Below are 24,221 nucleotides of genomic sequence, written 5' to 3' on the forward strand. Positions count from 1 at the left end.
TGTTGGGGGTGGGTGTGCAAGGGGACATGAGTGGGACATGAGTGGGGGCCTGCTGGCAGCTGCCCTGCACTGCTGGGGGGTGGGGGTGCAAGGGGGCATGAGTGGCACATGAGTGGGGGCCTGCTGGCAGGTGCCCTGCACTGCTGGGGGGTGGGGGTGCAAGGGGACATGAGTGGGACAAGAGAGGGGGCCAGCACGCAGGGCCCTTCAGTGCTGGGGGGTGGGGGTGCAAGGGGACATGAGTGGGGGCCTGCTGGCAGGTGCACTGCACTGCTGGGGGTTGGGGGGTGCAAGGGGACATGCGTGGGACATGAGTGGGGGCCTGCTGGCAGGTGCCCTGCACTGCTGGGGGGTGGGGATGCAAGGGGACATGAGTGGGGGCCTGCTGGCAGGTGCCCTGCCTTGCTGGGGGGTTGGGGTGCAAGGAGACATGAGTGGGGGCCTGCTGGCAGGTGCCCTGCACTGCTGGGGGGTGGGGGTGCAAGGGGACATGAGTGGGACATGAGTGGGGGCCTGCTGGCAGGTGCCCCTCAGTGCAAGGGGGTGGGGGTGCAAGGGGACATGAGTGGGGGCCTGCTGGCAGGTGCCCTGCACTGCTGGGGAGTGGGGGTGTAGGGGGATATGAGTGGGGGCCTGTTGGCAGGTGCCCCTCACTGCTGGGGGGTGGGGGTGCAAGAGGACATGAGTGGGGGCCTGCTGGCAGGTGCCCCTCACTGCTGGGGGCGGGGGTGCAAGGGGACATGAGTGGGACATGAGTGGAGGCCTGCTGGCAGGTGCCCTGCACTGCTGGGGGGTGGGTGTTCCAGGGGACATGAGTGGGACATGAGTGGGGCTTGCTGGCAGGTGCCCTGCACTGCTGGGGGGTGGGGGTGCAAGGGAACATGAGTGGGACATGAGTGGGGGCCTGCTGGCAGGTACCCTGCACTGCTGGGGGATGGGGGTGCAAGGGGACATGAGTGGGACATGAGTGGGGGCCTGCTGGCAGGTGCCCCTCAGTGCTGGGGGTTGGGGGTGCAAGGGGACATGAGTGGGGGCCTGCTGGCAGGTGCCCTGCACTGCTGCGGGGTGGGGGTGTAGGGGGACATGAGTGGGGGCCTGTTGGCAGGTGCCCCTCACTGCTGGGGGGTGGGGGTGCAAGGGGACATGAGTGGGAGCCTCCTGGCAGGTGCCCCTCAGTGGTGGGGGGTGGGGTGCAAGGGGACATGAGTGGAACATGAGTGGGGGCCTGCTGGCAGGTGCCCCTCAGTGCTGGGGGGTGGGGGTGCAAGGGGACATGAGTGGGGGCCTGCTGGCAGGTGCCCTGCACTGCTGGGGTGTGGGGGTACAAGGGTACATGAGTGGGACATGAGTGGGAGCCTGCTGGCAGGTGCCCTGTACTGCTGGGGGGTGGGGGTGCAAGGGAACATGAGTGGGACATGAGTGGGGGCCTTCTGGCAGGTGCCCCTCAGTGCTGGGGGGTGGGGGTGAAAGGGGACATGAGTGGGACAAGAGAGGGGGCCAGCTGGCAGGGCCCTTCAGTGCTGGGGGATGGGGGTGCAAGGGGACATGAGTGGGACATGAGTGGGGGCCTGCTGGCATCTGCCCTGCACTGCTGGGGGGTGGGGGTGCAAGGGGGCATGAGTGGCACATGAGTGGGGGCCTGCTGGCAGGTGCCCTGCACTGCTGGGGGGTGGGGGTGCAAGGGGACATGAGTGGGGGCCTGCTGGCAGGTGCACTGCACTGCTGGGGGTTGGGGGGTGCAAGGGGACATGAGTGGGACATGAGTGGGGGCCTGCTGGCAGGTGCCCTGCACTGCTGGGGTGTGGAGATGCAAGGGGACATGAATGGGGGCCTGCTGGCAGGTGCCCTGCACTGCTGGGGGGTTGGGGTGCAAGGAGACATGAGTGGGGGCCTGCTTGCAGGTGCCCTGCACTGCTGGGGAGTGGGGGTGCAAGGGGACATGAGTGGGACATGAGTGGGAGCCTGCTGGCAGGTGCCCCTCAGTGCTAGGGGGTGGGGGTGCAAGGGGCCATGAGTGGGGGCCTGCTGGCAGGTGCCCCTCACTGCTGGGGGGTGGGGGTGCAAGAGGACATGAGTGGGGGCCTGCTGGCAGGTGCCCCTCACTGCTGGTGGGCGGGGGTGCAAGGGGACATGAGTGGGACATGAGTGGGGCCTGCTGGCAGGTACCCTGCACTGATGGGGGGTGGGTGTTCCAGGGGACATGAGTGGGGTTTGCTGGCAGGTGCCCTGCACTGCTGGGGGGTGGGGGTGCAAGGGGACATGAGTGGGACATGAGTGGGGGCCTGCTGGCAGGTGCCCTGCACTGCTGGGGGATGGGGGTGCAAGGGGACATGAGTGGGGGCCTGCTGGCAGGTGCTTTGCACTGCTGGGGGATGGGGGTGCAAGGGGACATGAGTGGGGGCCTGCTGGCAGGTCCCCCTCACTGCTGAGGGGTGGGGGTGCAAGAGGACATGAGTGGGGGCCTGCTGGCAGGTGCCCCTCACTGCTGGGGGGCGGGGTGCAAGGGGACATGAGTGGGACATGAGTGGGGGCCTGCTGGCAGGTGCCCTGCACTGCTGGGGGGTGGGTGTTCCAGGGGACATGAGTGGGACATGAGTGGGGCTTGCTGGCAGGTGCCCTGCACTGCTGGGGGGTGGGGGTGCAAGGGAACATGAGTGGGACATGAGTGGGGGTCTTCTGGCAGGTGCCCCTCAGTGCTGGGGGGTGGGGGTGCAAGGGGACATGAGTGGGGGCCTGCTGGCAGGTGCCCTGCAGTGCTGGGGGGTGGGGGTGCAAGGGGACATGAGTGGGACATGAGTGGGGCCTGCTGGCAGGTGCCCCTCAGTGCTGGGGGGTGGGGGTACAAGGGGACATGAGTGGGGGCCTGCTGGCAGGTGCCCTGCACTGCTGGGGGGTGGGGGTGCAGGGGGACATGAGTGGGGGCCTGTTGGCATGTGCCCCTCGCTGCTGGGGGGTGGGGTTGCAAGGAGACATGAGTGAGAGCCTGCTTGCTGGTGCCCCTCAGTGGTGGGGGTGGGGGTGCAAGGGGACATGAGTGTAACATGAGGGGGCCTGCTGGCAGGTGCCCCTCAGTGCTGGGGGATGGGGGTGCAAGGGGACATGAGTGGGGGCATGCTGGCAGGTGCCCTGCACTGCTGGGGTGTGGGGGTACAAGGGTACATGAGTGGGACATGAGTGGGAGCCTGCTGGTAGGTGCCCTGTACTGCTGGCGGGTGGGGGTGCAAGGGAACATGAGTGCGACATGAGTGGAGGTCTTCTGGCAGGTGCCCCTCAGTGCTGGGGGGTGGGGGTGCAAGGGGACATGAGTGGGGGCCTGCTGGCAGGTGCCCTGCACTGCTGGGGGGTTGGGGTGCAAGGAGACATGAGTGGGGGCCTGCTGGCAGGTGCCCTGCACTGCTGGGGGGTGGGGTGCAAGAGGACATGAGTGGGACATGAGTGGGGGCCTGCTGGCAGGTGCCCCTCAGTGCAAGGGGGTGGGGGTGCAAGGGGACATGAGTGGGGGCCTGCTGGCAGGTGCCCTGCACTACTGGGGGGTGGGGGTGTAGGGGGATATGAGTGGGGGCCTGTTGGCAGGTGCCCCTCACTGCTGGGGGGTGGGGGTGCAAGAGGACATGAGTGGGGGCCTGCTGGCAGGTGCCCCTCACTGCTGGGGGGCGGGGGTGCAAGGGGACATGAGTGGGACATGAGTGGGGGCCTGCTGGCAGGTGCCCTGCACTGCTGGGGGGTGGGTGTTCCAGGGGACATGAGTGGGACATGAGTGGGGCTTGCTGGCAGGTGCCCTGCACTGCTGGGGGGTGGGGGTGCAAGGGAACATGAGTGGGACATGAGTGGGGGCCTGCTGGCAGGTACCCTGCACTGCTGGGGGATGGGGGTGCAAGGGGACATGAGTGGGACATGAGTGGGGGCCTGCTGGCAGGTGCCCCTCAGTGCTGGGGGTTGGGGGTGCAAGGGGACATGAGTGGGGGCCTGCTGGCAGGTGCCCTGCACTGCTGCGGGGTGGGGGTGTAGGGGGACATGAGTGGGGGCCTGTTGGCAGGTGCCCCTCACTGCTGGGGGGTGGGGGTGCAAGGGGACATGAGTGGGAGCCTCCTGGCAGGTGCCCCTCAGTGGTGGGGGGTGGGGTGCAAGGGGACATGAGTGGAACATGAGTGGGGGCCTGCTGACAGGTGCCCCTCAGTGCTGGGGGGTGGGGGTGCAAGGGGACATGAGTGGGGGCCTGCTGGCAGGTGCCCTGCACTGCTGGGGTGTGGGGGAACAAGGGTACATGAGTGGGACATGAGTGGGAGCCTGCTGGCAGGTGCCCTGTACTGCTGGGGGGTGGGGGTGCAAGGGAACATGAGTGGGACATGAGTGGGGGCCTTCTGGCAGGTGCCCCTCAGTGCTGGGGGGTGGGGGTGAAAGGGGACATGAGTAGGGGCCTACTGGCGATTGCCCTGTACTGTTGGGGGTGGGTGTGCAAGGGGACATGAGTGGGACATGAGTGGGGGCCTGCTGGCATCTGCCCTGCACTGCTGGGGGGTGGGGGTGCAAGGGGGCATGAGTGGCACATGAGTGGGGGCCTGCTGGCAGGTGCCCTGCACTGCTGGGGGGTGGGGGTGCAAGGGGACATGAGTGGGACAAGAGAGGGGGCCAGCTGGCAGGGCCCTTCAGTGCTGGGGGATGGGGGTGCAAGGGCACATGAGTTGGGGCCTGCTGGCAGGTGCACTGCACTGCTGGGGGTTGGGGGGTGCAAGGGGACATGAGTGGGACATGAGTGGGGGCCTGCTGGCAGGTGCCCTGCACTGCTGGGGGGTGGGGATGCAAGGGGACATGAATGGGGGCCTGCTGGCAGGTGCCCTGCACTGCTGGGGGGTTGGGGTGCAAGGAGACATGAGTGGGGGCCTGCTTGCAGGTGCCCTGCACTGCTGGGGAGTGGGGGTGCAAGGGGACATGAGTGGGACATGAGTGGGAGCCTGCTGGCAGGTGCCCCTCAGTGCTAGGGGGTGGGGGTGCAAGGGGCCATGAGTGGGGGCCTGCTGGCAGGTGCCCTGCACTGCTGGGGGGTGGGGGTGTAGGGGGACATGAGTGGGGGCCTGTTGGCAGGTGCCCCTCACTGCTGGGGGGTGGGGGTGCAAGAGGACATGAGTGGGGGCCTGCTGGCAGGTGCCCCTCACTGCTGGTGGGCGGGGGTGCAAGGGGACATGAGTGGGACATGAGTGGGGCCTGCTGGCAGGTACCCTGCACTGATGGGGGGTGGGTGTTCCAGGGGACATGAGTGGGACATGAGTGGGGCTTGCTGGCAGGTGCCCTGCACTGCTGGGGGGTGGGGGTGCAAGGGGACATGAGTGGGACATGAGTGGGGGCCTGCTGGCAGGTGCCCTGCACTGCCGGGGGATGGGGGTGCAAGGGGACATGAGTGGGGGCCTGCTGGCAGGTGCCTTGCACTGCTGGGGGATGGGGGTGCAAGGGGACATGAGTGGGGGCCTGCTGGCAGGTTCCCCTCACTGCTGAGGGGTGGGGGTGCAAGAGGACATGAGTGGGGGCCTGCTGGCAGGTGCCCCTCACTGCTGGGGGGGCGGGGTGCAAGGGGACATGAGTGGGACATGAGTGGGGGCCTGCTGGCAGGTGCCCTGCACTGCTGGGGGGTGGGTGTTCCAGGGGACATGAGTGGGACATGAGTGGGGCTTGCTGGCAGGTGCCCTGCACTGCTGGGGGGTGGGGGTGCAAGGGGACATGAGTGGGGGCCTGCTGGCAGGTGCCCTGCACTGCTGGGGTGTGGGGGTACAAGGGTACATGAGTGGGACATGAGTGGGAGCCTGCTGGTAGGTGCCCTGTACTGCTGGCGGGTGGGGGTGCAAGGGAACATGAGTGGGACATGAGTGGGGGTCTTCTGGCAGGTGCCCCTCAGTGCTGGGGGGTGGGGGTGCAAGGGGACATGAGTGGGGGCCTGCTGGCAGGTGCCCTGTACTGTTGGGGGGTGGGTGTGCAAGGGGACATGAGTGGGACATGAGTGGGGGCCTGCTGGCAGCTGCCCCGCACTGTTGGGGGGTGGGGGTGCAAGGGGACATGAGTGGGACATGAGTGGGGGCCTGCTGGCAGGTGCCCCCTGCACTGCTGGGGGGTGAGGGTGCAAGGGGACATGAGTGGGACATTAGTGGGGGCCTGCTGGCAGGGCCCTTCAGTGCTGGGGTGTGGGGGTGCAAGGGGACATGAGTGGGGGCCTGCTGGCAGGTGCACTGCACTGCTGGGGGTTGGGGGGGTGCAAGGGGACATGAGTGGGGGCCAGCTGGCAGGTGCCCTGCACTGCTGGGGGGTGGGGATGCAAGGGGACATGAGTGGGGGCCTGCTGGCAGCTGCCCTGCACTGCTGGGGGTTGGGGGTGCAAGGGGACATGAGTGGGACATGAGTGGGGGCCAGCTGGCAGGTGCCCTGCACTGCTGGGGGGTGGGGATGCAAGGGGACATGAGTGGGGGCCTGCTGGCAGCTGCCCTGCACTGCTGGAGGGTGGGGGGGGCAAGGGGACAGGAGTGGGGGCCTGCTGGCAGGTGCCCCTCAGAGCTGGGCGGTGGTGGTGCAAGGGGACATGAGTGGGGGCCTGCTGGCAGGTGCCCTGCACTGCTGGGGGGTTGGGGTGCATGGAGACATGAGTGGGGGCCTGCTGACAGGTGCCCTGCACTGCTGGGGGGTGGGGGTGCAAGGGGACATGAGTGGGACATGAGTGGGGGCCTGCTGGCAGGTGCCCCTCAGTGCTGGGGGGTGGGGGTGCAAGGGGACATGAGTGGGGACCTGCTGGCAGGTGCCCTGCACTGCTGGGGGGTGGGGGTGTAGGGGGACATGAGTGGGGGTCTGCTGGCAGGTGCCCTCAGTGCTGGGGGGTGGGGGTGCAGGGGGACATGAGTGGGACATGAGTGGGGGCCTGCTGGCAGGTGCCCTGCACTGCTGGGGGGTGGGGGTGCAAGGGGACATGAGTGGGGGCCTGCTGGCAGGTGCCCTGCACTGCTGGGGGGTGGGGGTGCAAGGGGACATGAGTGGGGGCCTGCTGGTAGGTGCCCTGCACTGCTGGGGTGTGGGGTGAAAGGGGACATAAGTGGGACATGATTGGGGGCCTGCTGGCAGCTGCCCTGCACTGCTGGGGGGTCGGGGGGCAAGGGGACATGAGTGGGGGCCTGCTGGCAGGTGCCCTGCACTGCTGGGGGTTGGGGTGCAAGGACACATGAGTGGGGGCCTGCTGGCAGGTGCCCTGCACTGCTGGGGGGTGGGGTGCAAGGGGACATGAGTGGAACATGAGTGGGGGCCTGCTGGCAGGTGCCCCTCAGTGCTGGGGGGTGGGGGTGCAAGGGGACATGAGTGGAGGCCTGCTGGCAGGTGCCCTGCACTGCTGGGGTGTGGGGGTACAAGGGTACATGAGTGGGACATGTGTGGGAGACTGCTGGCAGGTGCCCTGTACTGCTGGGGGGTGGGGGTGCAAGGAAACATGAGTGGGGGCCTTATGGCAGGTGCCCCTCAGTGCTGGGGGTGGGGGTGCAAGGGGACATGAGTAGGGGCCTGATGGCTATAGCCCTGTACTGTTGGGGGGTGGGTGTGCATGGGGACATGAGTGGGGGCATGCTGGCAGCTGCCCTGCACTGCTGGGGGTGGGGGTGCAAGGGGGCATGAGTGGCACATGAGTGGGGGCCTGCTGGCAGGTGCCCTGCACTGCTGGGGGGTGGGGGTGCAAGGGGACATGAGTGGGACAAGAGAGGGGGCCAGCTGGCAGGGCCCTTCAGTGCTGGGGGTGGGGGTGCAAGGGGACATGAGTGGGGGCCTGCTGGCACATGCACTGCACTGCTGGGGGTTGGGGGGTGCAAGGGGACATGAGTGGGACATGAGTGGGGGCCTGCTGGCAGGTGCCCTGCACTGCTGGGGGGTGGGGAAGCAAGGGGACATGAGTGGGGGCCTGCTGGCAGGTGCCCTGCACTGCTGGGGGGTTGGGGTGCAAGGAGACATGAGTGGGGGCCTGCTGGCAGGTGCCCTGCACTGCTGGGGGGTGGGGGTGCAAGGGGACATGAGTGGGACATGAGTGGGGGCCTGCTGGCAGGTGCCCCTCAGTGCTAGGGGGTGGGGGTGCATGGGGACATGAGTGGGGGCCTGCTGGCAGGTTCCCTGCACTGCTGGGGGGTGGGGGTGTAGGGGACATGAGTGGGGGTCTGTTGGCAGGTGCCCCTCACTGCTGGGGGGTGGGGGTGCAAGGGGACATGAGTGGGGGTCTCCTGGCAGGTGCCCTCAGTGCTGGGGGGTGGGGGTGCAGGGGGACATGAGTGGGACATGAGTGGGGGCCTGCTGGCAGATTCCCTGCACTGCTGGGGGGTGGGGGTGCAAGGGGACATGAGTGGGGGCCTGCTGGCAGGTGCCCTACACTGCTGGGGGGTGGGGTGCAAGGGGACATGAGTGGGACATGATTGGGGGCCTTCTGGCAGCTGCCCTGCACTGCTGGAGGGTGGGGGGGCAAGGGGACATGAGTGGGGGCCTGCTGGCAGGTGCCCCTCAGAGCTGCGCGGTGGTGGTGCAAGGGGACATGAGTGGGGGCCTGCCGGCAGGTGCCCTGCACTGCTGGGGGGTTGGGGTGCAAGGAGACATGAGCGGGGGCCTGCTGGCAGGTGCCCTGCACTGCTGGGGGGTGGGGGTGCAAGGGGACATGAGTGGGACATGAGTGGGGGCCTGTTGGCAGGTGCCCCTCACTGCTGGGGGGTGGGGGTGCAAGGGGACATGAGTGGGAGCCTGCTGGCAGGTGCCCCTCAGTGGTGGGGGGTGGGGTGCAAGGGGACATGAGTGGAACATGAGTGGGGGCCTGCTGGCAGGTGCCCCTCAGTGCTGGGGGGTGGGGGTGCAAGGGGACATGAGTGGGGGCCTTCTGGCAGGTGCCCCTCAGTGCTGGGGTGTGGGGGTACAAGGGTACATGAGTGGGACATGAGTGGGAGCCTGCTGGCAGGTGCCCTGTACTGCTGGGGGGTGAGGGTGCAAGGGGACATGAGTGGGACATGAGTGGGGGCCTGCTGGCAGCTGCCCTGCACTGCTGGGGGGTGGGGGTGCAAGGGGACATGAGTGGCACATGAGTGGGGGCCTGCTGGCAGGTGCCCTGCACTGCTGGGGTTTGGGGGTGCAAGGGGACATGAGAAGGGGCCTGCTGGCAATTGCCCTGTACTGTTGGGGGGTGGGTGTGCAAGGGGACATGAGTAGGACATGAGTGGGGGCCTGCTGGCAGGTGCCCTGCACTGCTGGGGGGTGGGGGTGCAAGGGGACATGAGTGGGACAAGAGAGGGGGCCAGCTGGCAGGGCCCCTCAGTGCTGGGGGTGCAAGGGGACATGAGTGGAACAGGAGTGGGGGCCTCCTGGCAGGTGCCCCTCAGTGGTGGGGGGGGTGCAAGGGGACATGAGTGGAACATGAGTGGGGGCCTGCTGGCAGGTGCCCCTCAGTGCTGGGGTGTGGGGGTACAAGGGTACATGAGTGGGACATGAGTGGGAGCCTGCTGGCAGGTGCCCTGTACTGCTGGGGGGTGAGGGTGCAAGGGAACATGAGTGGGACATGAGTGGGGGCCTTCTGGCAGGTGTCCCTCAGTGCTGGGGGGTGGGGGTGCAAGGGGACATGAGTGGAACAGGAGTGGGGGCCTCCTGGCAGGTTCCCCTCAGTGGTGGGGGGTGGGGTGCAAGGGGACATGAGTGGAACATGAGTGGGGGCCTGCTGGCAGGTGCCCCTCAGTGCTGGGGGGTGGGGGTGCAAGGGGACATGAGTGGGGGCCTGCTGGCAGGTGCCCTGCATTGCTGGGGGGTGGGGGTGTAGGGGACATGAGTGGGGGTCTGTTGGCAGGTGCCCCTCACTGCTGGGGGGTGGGGATGCAAGGGGACATGATTGGGGGTCTCCTGGCAGGTGCCCTCAGTGCTGGGTGCTGGGGGTGCAGGGGGACATGAGTGGGACATGAGTGGGGGCCTGCTGGCAGGTGCCCTGCACTGCTGGGGGGTGGGGGGTGCAAGGGGACATGAGTGGGGGCCTGCTGGCAGGTGCCCTGCACTGCTGGGGGGTGGGGTGCAAGGGGACATGAGTGGGACATGATTGGGGGCCTGCTGGCAGCTGCCCTGCACTGCTGGGGGGTGGGGGGCAAGGGGACATCAGTGGGGGCCTGCTGGCAGGTGCCCCTCAGAGCTGGGCGGTGGTGGTGCAAGGGGACATGAGTGGGGGCCTGCTGGCAGGTGCCCTGCACTGCTGGGGGGTTGGGGTGCAAGGAGACATGAGTGGGGGCCTGCTGGCAGGTTCCCTGCACTGCTGGGGGGTGGGGGTGCAAGGGGACATGAGTGGGACATGAGTGGGGGCCTGCTGGCAGGTGCCCCTCAGTGCTGGGGGTGGGGGTGCAAGGGGACATGAGTGGGGGCCTGCTGGCAGGTGCCCTGCACTGCTGGGGGGTGGGGGTGTAGGGGGACATGAGTGGGGGCCTGTTGGCAGGTGCCCCTCACTGCTGGGGGGTGGTGGTGCAAGGGGACATGAGTGGGAGCCTGCTGGCAGGTGCCCCTCAGTGGTGGGGGGTGGGGTGCAAGGGGACATGAGTGGAACATGAGTGGGGGCCTGCTGGCAGGTGCCCCTCAGTGCTGGGGGGTGGGGGTGCAAGGGGACATGAGTGGGGGCCTTCTGGCAGGTGCCCCTCAGTGCTGGGGGGTGGGGGTGCAAGGGGACATGAGTGGGGGCCTGCTGGCAGGTGCCCTGCACTGCTGGGGTGTGGGGGTACAAGGGTACATGAGTGGGACATGTGTGGGAGCCTGCTGGCAGGTGCCCTGTACTGCTGGGGGGTGGGGGTGCAAGGGAACATGAGTGGGACATGAGTGGGGGCCTTCTGGCAGGTGCCCCTCAGTGCTGGGGGGTGGGGGTGCAAGGGGACATGAGTAGGGGCCTGCTGGCAATTGCCCTGTACTGTTGGGGGGTGGGTGTGCAAGGGGACATGAGTGGGACATGAGTGGGGGCCTGCTGGCAGCTGCCCTGCACTGCTGGGGGGTGGGGGTGCAAGGGGACATGAGTAGGGGCCTGCTGGCAATTGCCCTGTACTGTTGGGGGGTGGGTGTGCAAGGGGACATGAGTGGGACATGAGTGGGGGCCTGCTGGCAATTGCCCTGTACTGTTGGGGGGTGGGTGTGCAAGGGGACATGAGTGGGACATGAGTGGGGGCCTGCTGGCAGGTGCCCTGCACTGCTGGGGGGTGGGGGTGCAAGGGGACATGAGTGGGACAAGAGAGGGGGCCAGCTGGCAGGACCCTTCAGTGCTGGCGGGTGGGGGTGCAAGGGGACATGAGTGGGGGCCTGCTGGCAGGTGCACTGCACTGCTGGGGGTTGGGGGGTACAAGGGGACATGAGTGGGACATGAGTGGGGGCCTGCTGGCAGGTGCCCTGCACTGCTGGGGGGTGGGGTGCAAGGGGACATGAGTGGGACAAGAGTGGGGGCCAGCTGGCAGGGCCCTTTAGTACTGGGGGGTGGGGGTGCAAGGGGGCATGAGTGGGGGCCTGCTGGCAGGTGCACTGCACTGCTGGGGGTTGGGGGGTGCAAGGGGACATGAGTGGGACATGAGTGGGGGCCTGCTGGCAGGTGCCCTGCACTGCTGGGGGGTGGGGATGCAAGGGGACATGAGTGGGGGCCTGCTGGCAGGTGCCCTGCACTGCTGGGGGGTGGGTGTGCAAGGGGACATGAGTGGGACATGAGTGGGGGCCTGCTGGCATGTGCCCTGCACTGCTGGGGGGTGGGGGTGCAAGGGGACATGAGTGGGACATGAGTGGGGCCTGCTGGCAGGTGCCCTGCACTGCTGGGGGTGGGGGTGCAAGGGGACATGAGTGGGGGCCTGCTGGCAGGTGCCCCTCAGTGCTGGGAGGTGGGGGTGCAAGGGGTCATGAGTGGGGGCCTGCTGGCAGGTGCCCTGCACTGCTGGGGGGTGGGGGTGCACAGCAACATGAGTGGGGGCCTGTTGGCAGGTGCCCCTCACTGCTGGGTGGTGGGGGTGCAAGGGAACATGAGTGGGAGCCTGCTGGCAGGTGCCTCTCAGTGCTGGGGGGTGGGGAGGCAAGGGGACTTGAGTGGGACATCAGTGGGGGCCTGCTGGCAGGTGCCCTGCACTGCTGGGGGTGGGGGTGCAAGGGGACATGAGTGGGACATTAGTTTGGGCCTTCTGGCAGGTGCCCCTTAGTGCCGGGGGGTGGGGGTGCAAGGGGACATCAGTGGGGCCTGCTGGCAGGTGCCCTGCACTGCTGGGGGGTGGCGGTGCAGGGGGACATGAGTGGGGGCCTGCTGGCAGGTGTCCTGCACTGCTGGGGGGTGGGGGTGCAAGGGGACATAAGTGGGACATGAGTGGGGGCCTTTTGGCAGGTGCCCCTCAGTGCTGGGGGGTGGGGGTGCAAGGGGACATGAGTGAGGGCCTGCTGGCAGGTGCCCTGTACTGCTGGGGGGTGGGTGTGCAAGCGGACATGAGTGGGACATGAGTGGGGGCCTGCTGGCAGGTGCCCTGCGCTGCTGGGGGGTGGGGGTGCCAGGGGACATGAGTGGGACATGAGTGGGGGATTGCTGGCAGGTGTCCTGCACTGCTGGGGGCTGTGGGTGCAAGGGGACATGAGTGGGGGCCTGCTGGCAAGTGCCCTGCACTGCTGGGGGGTGGGGGTGCAAGGGGACATGAGTGGGACATGAGTGGGGGACTGCTGGCAGGTGCCCTGCACTGCTGGGTGGTGGGGGTGCAAGGGGACATGAGTGGGGGCCTGCTGGCAGGTGCCCCTCGGTGCTGGGGGGGTGGGGGTGCAAGGGGACATGAGTGAGGGCCTGCTGGCAGGTGCCCTGCACTGCTGGGGGATGGGGGTGCAAGGGGACATGAGTGGGGGCCTGTTGGCAGGTGCCCCTCACTGTTGGGGGGTGGGGGTGCAAGGGGACATGAGTGGGGGTCTGCTGGCAGGTGCCCCTCAGTGCTGGGGGGTGGGGGTGCAGGGGGACATGAGTGGGACATGAGTGGGGGCCTGCTGGCAGGTGCCCTGCACTGCTGGGGGTGCAAGGGGACATGAGTGGGGGCCTGCTGGCAGGTGCCCTGCACTGCTGGGGGGTGGGGTTGCAAGGGGACATGAGTGGGGGCCTGCTGGCAGGTGCCCTGCACTGCTGGGGGGGTGGGGGTGCAAGGGGACATGAGTGGGACATGAGTGGGGCCTGCTGGCAGGTGCCCTGCACTGCTGGGGGTGGGGGTGCAAGGGGACATGAGTGGGGGCCTGCTGGCAGGTGCCCCTCAGTGCTGGGAGGTGGGGGTGCAAGGGGTCATGAGTGGGGGCCTGCTGGCAGGTGCCCTGCACTGCTGGGGGGTGGGGGTGCACAGCGACATGAGTGGGGGCCTGTTGGCAGGTGCCCCTCACTGCTGGGTGGTGGGGGTGCAAGGGAACATGAGTGGGAGCCTGCTGGCAGGTGCCTCTCAGTGCTGGGGGGTGGGGAGGCAAGGGGACTTGAGTGGGACATCAGTGGGGGCCTGCTGGCAGGTGCCCTGCACTGCTGGGGGGTGGGGGTGCAAGGGGACATGAGTGGGACATTAGTGGGGGCCTTCTGGCAGGTGCCCCTTAGTGCCGGGGGGTGGGGGTGCAAGGGGACATCAGTGGGGGCCTGCTGGCAGGTGCCCTGCACTGCTGGGTGGTGGCGGTGCAGGGGGACATGAGTGGGGGCCTGCCGGCAGGTGTCCTGCACTGCTGGGGGGTGGGGGTGCAAGGGGACATAAGTGGGACGTGAGTGGGGCCTTCTGGCAGGTGCCCCTCAGTGCTGGGGGTGGGGGTTCAAGGGGACATGAGTGAGGGCCTGCTGGCAGGTGCCCTGTACTGCTGGGGGGTGGGTGTGCAAGCGGACATGAGTGGGACATGAGTGGGGGCCTGCTGGCAGGTGCCCTGCGCTGCTGGGGGGTGGGGGTGCCAGGGGACATGAGTGGGACATGAGTGGGGGATTGCTGGCAGGTGTCCTGCACTGCTGGGGGCTGTGGGTGCAAGGGGACATGAGTGGGGGCCTGCTGGCAAGTGCCCTGCACTGCTGGGGGTGGGGGTGCAAGGGGACATGAGTGGGACATGAGTGGGGGACTGCTGGCAGGTGCCCTGCACTGCTGGGTGGTGGGGGTGCAAGGGGACATGAGTGGGGGCCTGCTGGCAGGTGCCCCTCAGTGCTGGGGGGGTGGGGGTGCAAGGGGACATGAGTGAGGGCCTGCTGGCAGGTGCCCTGCACTGCTGGGGGATGGGGGTGCAAGGGGACATGAGTGGGGGCCTGTTGGCAGGTGCCCCTCACTGTTGGGGGGTGGGGGTGCAAGGGGACATGAGTGGGGGTCTGCTGGCAGGTGCCCCTCAGTGCTGGGGGGTGGGGGTGCAGGGGGACATGAGTGGGACATGAGTGGGGGCCTGCTGGCAGGTGCCCTGCACTGCTGGGGGGTGGGGGTGCAAGGGGACATGAGTGGGGGCCTGCTGGCAGGTGCCCTGCACTGCTGGGGGGTAGGGTTGCAAGGGGACATGAGTGGGACATGATTGGGGGCCTGCTGGCAGCTGCCCTGCACTGCTGGGGAGTGGGGATGGAAGGGGACATGAGTGGGGGCCTGCTGGCAGGTGTCCCTCAGAGCTGGGCGGTGGTGGTGCAAGGGGACATGAGTGGGGGCCTGCTGGCAGGTGCCCTGCACTGCTGGGGGGTTGGGGTGCAAGGAGACATGAGTGGGGGCCTGCTGGCAGGTGCCCTGCACTGCTGGTGGGTGGGGGTGCAAGGGGACATGAGTGGGACATGAGTGGGGGCCTGCTGGCAGGTGCCCCTCAGTGCTGGGGGTGGGGTGCAAGGGGACATGAGTGGGGGCCTGCTGGCAGGTGCCCTGCACTGCTGGGGGGTGGGGGTGTAGGGGTACATGAGTGGGGGCCTGTTGGCAGGTGCCCCTCACTGCTGAGGGGTGGGCGTGTTAGGGGACATGAGTGGAAGCCTGCTGGCAGGTGCCCCTCATTGGTGGGGGTTGGGAGTGCAAGGGGACATGAGTGGAACATGAGTGGGGGCCTGCTGGCAGGTGCCCCTCAGTACTGGGGGGTGGGGGTGCAAGGGGACATGAGTGGGGGCCTGCTGGCAGGTGCCCTGCACTGCTGGGGTGTGGGGGTGCAAGGGAACATGAGTGGGACATGAGTGGGGGCCTTCTGGCAGGTGCCCCTCAGTGCTGGGGGGTGGGGTTGCAAGGGGACATGAGTGGGGGCCTTCTGGCAGGTGCCCCTCAGTGCTGGGTGTTGGGGTGCAAGGGGACATGAGTGGGGGCCTGCTGGCAGGTGCACTGCACTGCTGGGGGTTGGGGGGTGCAAGGGGACATGAGTGGGACATGAGTGGGGGCCAGCTGGCAGGTGCCCTGCACTGCTGGGGGGTGGGGATGCAAGGGGACATGAGTGGGGGCCTGCTGGCAGCTGCCCTGCACTGTTGGGTGGTGGGGGTGTAAGGGGACATGAGTGGGGGACTGCTGGCAGGTGCCCTGCACTGCTGGGGGGTGGGGGTGCAAGGGGACATGAGTGTGGGCCTGTTGGCAGGTGCCCCTCACTGCTGGGGCGTCGGGGTGCAAGGGGACATGAGTGGGGGCCTGCTGGCAGCTGCCCTGCACTGCTGGGGGGTGGGGGTGCAAGGGGACATAAGTGGGACATGAGTGGGGGCCTTCTGGCAGGTGCCCCTCAGTGCTGGGGGGTGGGGGGTGCAAGGGGACATGAGTGAGGGCCTGCTGGCAGGTGCCCTGTACTGCTGGGGGGTGGGTGTGCAAGCGGACATGAGTGGGACATCAGTGAGGGCCTGCTGGCAGGTGCCCTGCGCTGCTGGGGGGTGGGGGTGCCAGGGGACATGAGTGGGACATGAGTGGGGGCTTGCTGGCAGGTGTCCTGCACTGCTGGGGGTGCAAGGGGACATGAGTGGGGGCCTGCTGGCAAGTGCCCTGCACTGCTGGGGGTTGGGGGTGCATGGGGACATGAGTGGGACATGAGTGGGGGACTGCTGGCAGGTGCCCTGCACTGCTGGGGGGGTGGGGGTGCAAGGGGACATGAGTGAGGGCCTGCTGGCAGGTGCCCTGCACTGCTGGGGGATGGGGGTGCAACGGGACATGAGTGGGGGCCTGTTGGCAGGTGCCCCTCACTGCTGGGGGGTGGGGGTGCAAGGGGACATGAGTGGGGGTCTGCTGGCAGGTGCCCCTCAGTGCTGGGGGGTGGGGGTGCAGGGGGACATGAGTGGGACATGAGTGGGGGCCTGCTGGCAGGTGCCCTGCACTGCTGGGGGGTGGGGGTGCAAGGGGACATGAGTGGGGGCCTGCTGGCAGGTGCCCTGCACTGCTGGGGGGTGGGGTTGCAAGGGGACATGAGTGAGACATGATTAGGGGCCTGCTGGCAGCTGCCCTGCACTGCTGGGGAGTGGGGATGCAAGGGGACATGAGTGGGGGCCTGCTGGCAGGTGTCCCTCAGAGCTGAGCGGTGGTGGTGCAAGGAAACATGAGTGGGGGGCTGCTGGCAGGTGCCCTGCACTGCTGGGGGGTTGGGGTGCAAGGAGACATGAGTGGGGGCCTGCTGGCAGGTGCCCTGCACTGCTGGTGGGTGGGGGCGCAAGGGGACATGAGTGGGACATGAGTGGGGGCCTGCTGGCAGGTGCCCCTCAGTGCTGGGGGTGGGGGTGCAAGGGGACATGAGTGGGGGCCTGCTGGCAGGTGCCCTGCACTGCTGGGGGGTGGGGGTGTAGGGGTACATGAGTGGGGGCCTGTTGGCAGGTGCCCCTGACTGCTGGGGGGGTGGGGGTGCAAGGGGACATGAGTGGAAGCCTGCTGGCAGGTGCCCTGTACTGATGGGGGTGGGGGGGTGGGGGTGCAAGGGAACATGAGTGGGACATGAGTGGGGGCCTTCTGGCAGGTGCCCCTCAGTGCTGGGGGGTGGGGGTGCAAGGGGACATGAGTGGGGGCCTGCTGGCAGGTGCCCTGTACTGTAGGGGATGGGGGTGCAAGGGGACATGAGTGGGACATGAGTGGGGGCCTGCTGTCAGGTGACCTGCACTGCTGGGGGGTGGGGGTGCAAGGGGACATGAGTGGGACAAGAGTGGGGGCCTGCTGGCAGGGCCCTTCAGTGCTGGGGGTTGGGGGTGCAAGGGGACATGAGTGGGGGCCTGCTGGCAGGTGCACTGCACTGCTGGGGTTGGGGGGTGCAAGGGGACATGAGTGGGACATAAGTGGGGGCCAGCTGGCAGGTGCCCTGCACTGCTGGGGGGTGGGGATGCAAGGGGACATGAGTGGGGGCCTGCTGGCAGCTGCCCTGCACTGCTGGGTGGTGGGGGTGCAAGGGGACATGAGTGGGGGCCTGCTGGCAGGTGCCCTGCACTGCTGGGGGGTGGGGGTGCAAGGGGACATGAGTGGGGGCCTGTTGGCAGATGCCCCTCACTGCTGGGGCGTCGGGGTGCAAGGGGACATGAGTGGGGGCCTGCTGGCAGCTGCCCTGCACTGCTGGGGGGTGGGGGTGCAAGGGGACATGAGTGGGGGCCTGCTGGAAGGTGCCCTGCACTGCTGAGGGGTGGGGGTGCAAGGGGACATGAGTGGGTGCCTGCTGGCAGGTGCACTGCACTGCTGGGGGTTGGGGGTGCGAGGGGATATGAGTGGGACATGAGTGGGGGCCTGCTGGCAGGTGCCCTGCACTGCTGGGGAGTGGGGATGCAAGAGGACATGAGTGGGGGCAGCTGGCAGCTGCTCTGCACTTGTTGGGGGGTGGGGTACAAGGGGACATGAGTGGGGGCCTGCTGGCAGGTGCCCTGCACTTCTGGGGGGTGGGGGTTGAAGGGGACATGAGTGGGGGCCTGTTGAGAGGTATCCCTCACTGCTGGGGGGTGGGGGTGGAAGGGGACATGAGTGGGGGCCTGCTGGGAGGTGCCCATCAGTGCTGGGGGGTGGGGGTGCAAGGGGACATGAGTGGGACATGAGTGGGGGCCTGCTGGTAGGTGCCCTGCACTGCTGGGGGGTGGGGGTGCAAGGGGACATGAGTGGGACATAAGTGGGGGCCTGCTGGCAGGTACCCTGCACTGCTGGGGGGTGGGGGTGCATGGGGACATGAGTGGGACATGAGTGGGGGCCTGCTGGCCGGTGTCCCTCAGTGCTGGGGGGTGGGGTGCAAGGGGACATGAGTGGGACATGAGTGGGGGTCCGTTGGCAGGTGCCCCTCGGTTCTGGGGTTGGGGGCGCAAGGGGACATGAGTGGGGGCCTGCTGGCAGGTGCCCTGCACTGCTGGGGGGTGGGGGTGCAAGGGGACATTAGTGGGACATGATTGGGGGCCTGCTGGCAGCTGTCCTGCACTGCTGGGGGGTGGGGGTGCAAGGGGACATGAGTGGGGGCCTGCTGGCAGGTGCCCTGCACTGCTGAGGGGTGGGGGTGCAAGGGGACATGAGTGGGGGCCTGCTGGCAGGTGCCCTGCACTGCTGGGGGGTGGGTGCGCAAGGGGACATGTGTGGGACATGAGTGGGGGCCTGCTGGCAGGTGCCCCTCAGTGCTGGGGGGTGTGGGTGCAAGGGGACATGAGTGGGGACCTGCTGGCAGGTGCACTGCACTGCTGGGGGTTGGGGGTGCGAGGGGATATGAGTGGGACATGAGTGGGGGCCTGCTGGCAGTTGCCCTGCACTGCTGGGGGGTGGGGATGCAAGAGGACATGAGTGGGGTCTGCTGGCAGCTGCTCTGCACTTGTCGGGGGGTGGGGTGCAAGGGGACATGAGTGGGGTCCTGCTGGCAGGTGCCCTGCACTTCTGGGGGGTGGAGGTGGAAGGGGACATGAGTGGGGGCCTGTTGAGAGATGTCCCTCACAGCTGGGGGGTGGGGGTAGAAGGGGACATGAGTGGGGGCCTGCTGGTAGGTACCCTGCACTGCTGGGGGGTGGGGGTGCTCGGGGACATGAGTGGGACATGTTTGGGGGCGTGCTGGCAGGTGCCCTGCACTGCTGGGGGGTGGGGTTGCAATGGGACATGAGTGGGGGCCTGCTGGCAGGTGCCCCTCAGTGCTGGGGGGTGGGGGTGCAAGGGGACATGAGTGGGGGCCTGTTGGCAGGTGCCCCTCAGTGCTGGGGTGTGGGGGTGCAAGGGGACATGAGTGGGGCCTGCTGGCAGGTGCCCTGCACTGCTGGGGGGTGGGGGTGCAAGGGGACATGAGTGGGGGCCTGCTGGCAGGTGCTCTGCACTGCTGGGGGCTGGGGGTGCAAGGGGACATGAGTGGGACATGAGTGGGGGCCTGCTGGCAGGTGTCCCTCAGTGCTGGGGGGTGGGGGTGCAAGGGGACATGAGTGGGGGTCTCCTGGCAGGTGCCCTCAGTGCTGGGGGGTGGGGGTGCAGGGGGACATGAGTGGGACATGCATGAGTGGGGGCCTGCTGGCAGGTGCCCTGCACTGCTGGGGGGTGGGGGTGCAAGGGGACATGAGTGGGGGCCTGCTGGCAGGTACCCTGCACTGCTGGGGGGTGGGGTGCAAGGGGACATGAGTGGGACATGATTGGGGGCCTGCTGGCAGCTGCCCTGCACTGGTGGGGGGTGGGGGGGGAAGGGGACATGAGTGGGGGCCTGCTGGCAGGTGCCCCTCAGAGCTGGGCGGTGGTGGTGCAAGGGGACATGAGTGGGGGCCTGCTGGCAGGTGCCCTGCACTGCTGGGGGGTTGGGGTGCAAGGAGACATGAGTGGGGGCCTGCTGGCAGGTGCCCTGCACTGCTGGGGGGTGGGGGTGCAAGGGGACATGAGTGGGGGCCTGCTGGCAGGTGCCCTGCACTGCTGGGGGGTGGGGTGCAAGGGGACATGAGTGGGACATGATTGGGGGCCTGCTGGCAGCTGCCCTGCACTGCTGGGGGGTGGGGGGGGAAGGGGACATGAGTGGGGGCCTGCTGGCAGGTGCCCCTCAGAGCTGGGCGGTGGTGGTGCAAGGGGACATGAGTGGGGGCCTGCTGGCAGGTGCCCTGCACTGCTGGGGGGTTGGGGTGCAAGGAGACATGAGTGGGGGCCTGCTGGCAGGTGCCCTGCACTGCTGGGGGGTGGGGGTGCAAGGGGACATGAGTGGGGGCCTGCTGGCAGCTGCCCTGCACTGCTGGGGGGTGGGGGTGCAAGGGGGCATGAGTGGCACATGAGTGGGTGCCTGCTGGCAGGTGCCCTGCACTGCTGGGGGGTGGGGGTGCAAGGGGACATGAGTGGGACAAGAGAGGGGGCCAGCTGGCAGGGCCCCTCAGTGCTGGGGGGGTGGGGGTGCAAGGGGACATGAGTGGAACATGAGTGGGGGCCTCCTGGCAGGTGCCCCTCAGTGGTGGGGGATGGGGTGCAAGGGGACATGAGTGGAACATGAGTGGGGGCCTGCTGGCAGGTGCCCCTCAGTGCTGGGGGGTGGGGGTGCAAGGGGACATGAGTGGGGGCCTGCTGGCAGGTGCCCTGCACTGCTGGGGTGTGGGGGTACAAGGGTACATGAGTGGGACATGTGTGGGAGCCTGCTGGCAGGTGCCCTGTACTGCTGGGGGGTGGGGGTTCAAGGGAACATGAGTGGGACATGAGTGGGGGCCTTCTGGCAGGTGCCCCTCAGTGCTGGGGGGTGGGGGTGCAAGGGGACATGAGTAGGGGCCTGCTGGCAATTGCCCTGTACTGTTGGGGGGTGGGTGTGCAAGGGGACATGAGTGGGACATGAGTGGGGCCTGCTGGCAGCTGCCCTGCACTGCTGGGGGGTGGGGGTGCAAGGGGGCATGAGTGGCACATGAGTGGGGGCCTGTTGGCAGGTGCCCTGCAATGCTGGGGGGTGGGGGTGCAAGGGGACATGAGTGGGACAAGAGAGGGGGCCAGCTGGCAGGGCCCTTCAGTGCTGGGGGGTGGGGGTGGAAGGGGACATGAGTGGGGGCCTGCTGGCAGGTGCACTGCACTGCTGGGGGTTGGGGGGTGCAAGGGGACATGAGTGGGGGCCTGCTGGCAGGTGCCCTGCACTGCTGGGGGGTGGGGATGCAAGGGGACATGATTGGGGGCCTGCTGGCAGGTGCCCTGCACTGCTGGGGGGTTGGGGTGCAAGGGGACATGAGTGGGACATGAGTGGGGGCCTGCTGGCAGGTGCCCCTCAGTGCTAGGGGGTGGGGGTGCAAGGGGACATGAGTGGGGGCCTGCTGGCAGGTGCCCTGCACTGCTGGGGGGTGGGGGTGTAGGGGACATGAGTGGTGGTCTGTTGGCAGGTGCCCCTCACTGCTGGGGAGTGGGGGTGCAAGGGGACATGAGTGGGGGTCTCCTGGCAGGTGCCCTCATTGCTGGGGGGTGGGGGTGCAGGGGGACATGAGTGGGACATGAGTGGGGGCCTGCTGGCAGGTGCCCTGCACTGCCGGGGGGTGGGGGTGCAAGGGGACATGAGTGGGGGCCTGCTTGCAGGTGCCCTGCACTGCTGGGGGGTGGGGTGCAAGGGGACATGAGTGGGACAAGATTGGGGGCCTGCTGGCAGCTGCCCTGCACTGCTGGGGGTGGAGGGGCAAGGGGACATGAGTGGGGGCCTTCTGGCAGGTGCCCCTCAGAGCTGGGCGTGGTGGTGCAAGGGGACATGAGTGGGGGCCTGCTGGCAGGTGCCCTGCACTGCTGGGGGGTTGGGGTGCAAGGAGACATGAGTGGGGGCCTGCTGGCAGGTGCCCTGCACTGCTGGGGGGTGGGGGTGCAAGGGGACATGAGTGGGACATGAGTGGGGGCCTGCTGGCAGGTGCTCCTCAGTGCTGGGGGTGGGGGTGCAAGGGGACATGAGTGGGGGCCTGCTGGCAGGTGCCCTGCACTGCTGGGGGGTGGGGGTGTAGGGGGACATGAGTGGGGGCCTGTTGGCAGGTGCCCCTCACTGCTGGGGGGTGGGGGTGCAAGGGGACATGAGTGGGAGCCTGCTGGCAGGTGCCCCTCAGTGCTGGGGTGTGGGGGTACAAGGGTACATGAGTGGGACATGAGTGGGGGCCTGCTGGCAGGTGCCCCTCAGTGCTAGGGTGTGGGGGTGCAAGGGGACATGAGGGGGAGCCTTCTGGCAGGTGCCCCTCAGTGCTGGGGTGTGGGGGTACAAGGGTACATGAGTGGGACATGAGTGGGGGCCTGCTGGCAGGTGCCCCTCAGTGCTGGGGGGTGGGGGTGCAAGGGGACATGAGTGGGGGCCTTCTGGCAGGTGCCCCTCAGTGCTGGGGTGTGGGGGTACAAGGGTACATGAGTGGGACATGAGTGGGGGCCTGCTGGCAGGTGCCCCTCAGTGCTAGGGTGTGGGGGTGCAAGGGGACATGAGGGGGAGCCTGCTGGCAGGTGCCCTGCACTGCTGGGGGGTGGGGGTGTAGGGGACATGAGTGGGGGACTGTTGGCAGGTGCCCCTCACTGCTGGGGGGAGGGGGTGCAAGGGGACATGAGTGGGGGTCTCCTGGCAGGTGCCTCCAGTGCTGGGGGGTGGGGGTGCAAGGGGACATGAGTGGGGGTCTCCTGGCAGGTGCCCTCAGTGCTGGGGGGTGGGGGTGCAGGGGGACATGAGTGGGACATGAGTGGGGGCCTGCTGGCAGGTGCCCTGCACTGCTGGGGGGTGGGGGTGCAAGGGGACATGAGTGGGGGCCTGCTGGCAGGTGCCCTGCACTGCTGGGGGGTGGGGAAGCAAGGGGACATGAGTGGGGGCCTGCTGGCAGGTGCCCTGCACTGCTGGGGGGTTGGGGTGCAAGGAGACATGAGTGGGGGCCTGCTGGCAGGTGCCCTGCACTGCTGGGGGGTGGGGGTGCAAGGGGACATGAGTGGGACATGAGTGGGGCCTGCTGGCAGGTGCCCCTCAGTGCTAGGGGGTGGGGGTGCATGGGGACATGAGTGGGGGCCTGCTGGCAGGTTCCCTGCACTGCTGGGGGGTGGGGGTGTAGGGGACATGAGTGGGGGTCTGTTGGCAGGTGCCCCTCACTGCTGGGGGGTGGGGGTGCAAGGGGACATGAGTGGGGGTCTCCTGGCAGTTGCCCTCAGTGCTGGGGGGTGGGGGTGCAGGGGGACATGAGTGGGACATGAGTGGGGGCCTGCTGGCAGGTGCCCTGCACTGCTGGGGGGTGGGGGTGCAAGGGGACATGAGTGGGGGCCTGCTGGCAGGTGCCCTACACTGCTGGGGGGTGGGGTGCAAGGGGACATGAGTGGGACATGATTGGGGGCCTGCTGGCAGCTGCCCTGCACTGCTGGAGGGTGGGGGGGCAAGGGGACATGAGTGGGGGTCTGCTGGCAGGTGCCCCTCAGAGCTGCGCGGTGGTGGTGCAAGGGGACATGAGTGGGGGCCTGCCGGCAGGTGCCCTGCACTGCTGGGGGGTTGGGGTGCAAGGAGACATGAGTGGGGGCCTGCTGGCAGGTGCCCTGCACTGCTGGGGGGTGGGGGTGCAAGGGGACATGAGTGGGACATGAGTGGGGGCCTGTTGGCAGGTGCCCCTCACTGCTGGGGGGTGGGGGTGCAAGGGGACATGAGTGGGAGCCTGCTGGCAGGTGCCCCTCAGTGGTGGGGGGTGGGGTGCAAGGGGACATGAGTGGAACATGAGTGGGGGCCTGCTGGCAGGTGCCCCTCAGTGCTGGGGGGTGGGGGTGCAAGGGGACATGAGTGGGGGCCTTCTGGCAGGTGCCCCTCAGTGCTGGGGTGTGGGGGTACAAGGGTACATGAGTGGGACATGAGTGGGAGCCTGCTGGCAGGTGCCCTGTACTGCTGGGGGGTGAGGGTGCAAGGGGACATGAGTGGGACATGAGTGGGGGCCTGCTGGCAGCTGCCCTGCACTGCTGGGGGGTGGGGGTGCAAGGGGACATGAGTGGCACATGAGTGGGGGCCTGCTGGCAGGTGCCCTGCACTGCTGGGGTTTGGGGGTGCAAGGGGACATGAGAAGGGGCCTGCTGGCAATTGCCCTGTACTGTTGGGGGGTGGGTGTGCAAGGGGACATGAGTAGGACATGAGTGGGGGCCTGCTGGCAGGTGCCCTGCACTGCTGGGGGTGGGGGTGCAAGGGGACATGAGTGGGACAAGAGAGGGGGCCAGCTGGCAGGGCCCCTCAGTGCTGGGGGGTGGGGGTGCAAGGGGACATGAGTGGAACAGGAGTGGGGGCCTCCTGGCAGGTGCCCCTCAGTGGTGGGGGGGGGGTGCAAGGGGACATGAGTGGAACATGAGTGGGGGCCTGCTGGCAGGTGCCCCTCAGTGCTGGGGTGTGGGGGTACAAGGGTACATGAGTGGGACATGAGTGGGAGCCTGCTGGCAGGTGCCCTGTACTGCTGGGGGGTG

This window comes from Ambystoma mexicanum, chromosome 2p (genome assembly GCF_040938575.1).
Source record: "Ambystoma mexicanum isolate Mex_15411 chromosome 2p, UKY_AmexF1_1, whole genome shotgun sequence".
NCBI classification, from domain to species: domain Eukaryota; kingdom Metazoa; phylum Chordata; class Amphibia; order Caudata; family Ambystomatidae; genus Ambystoma; species Ambystoma mexicanum.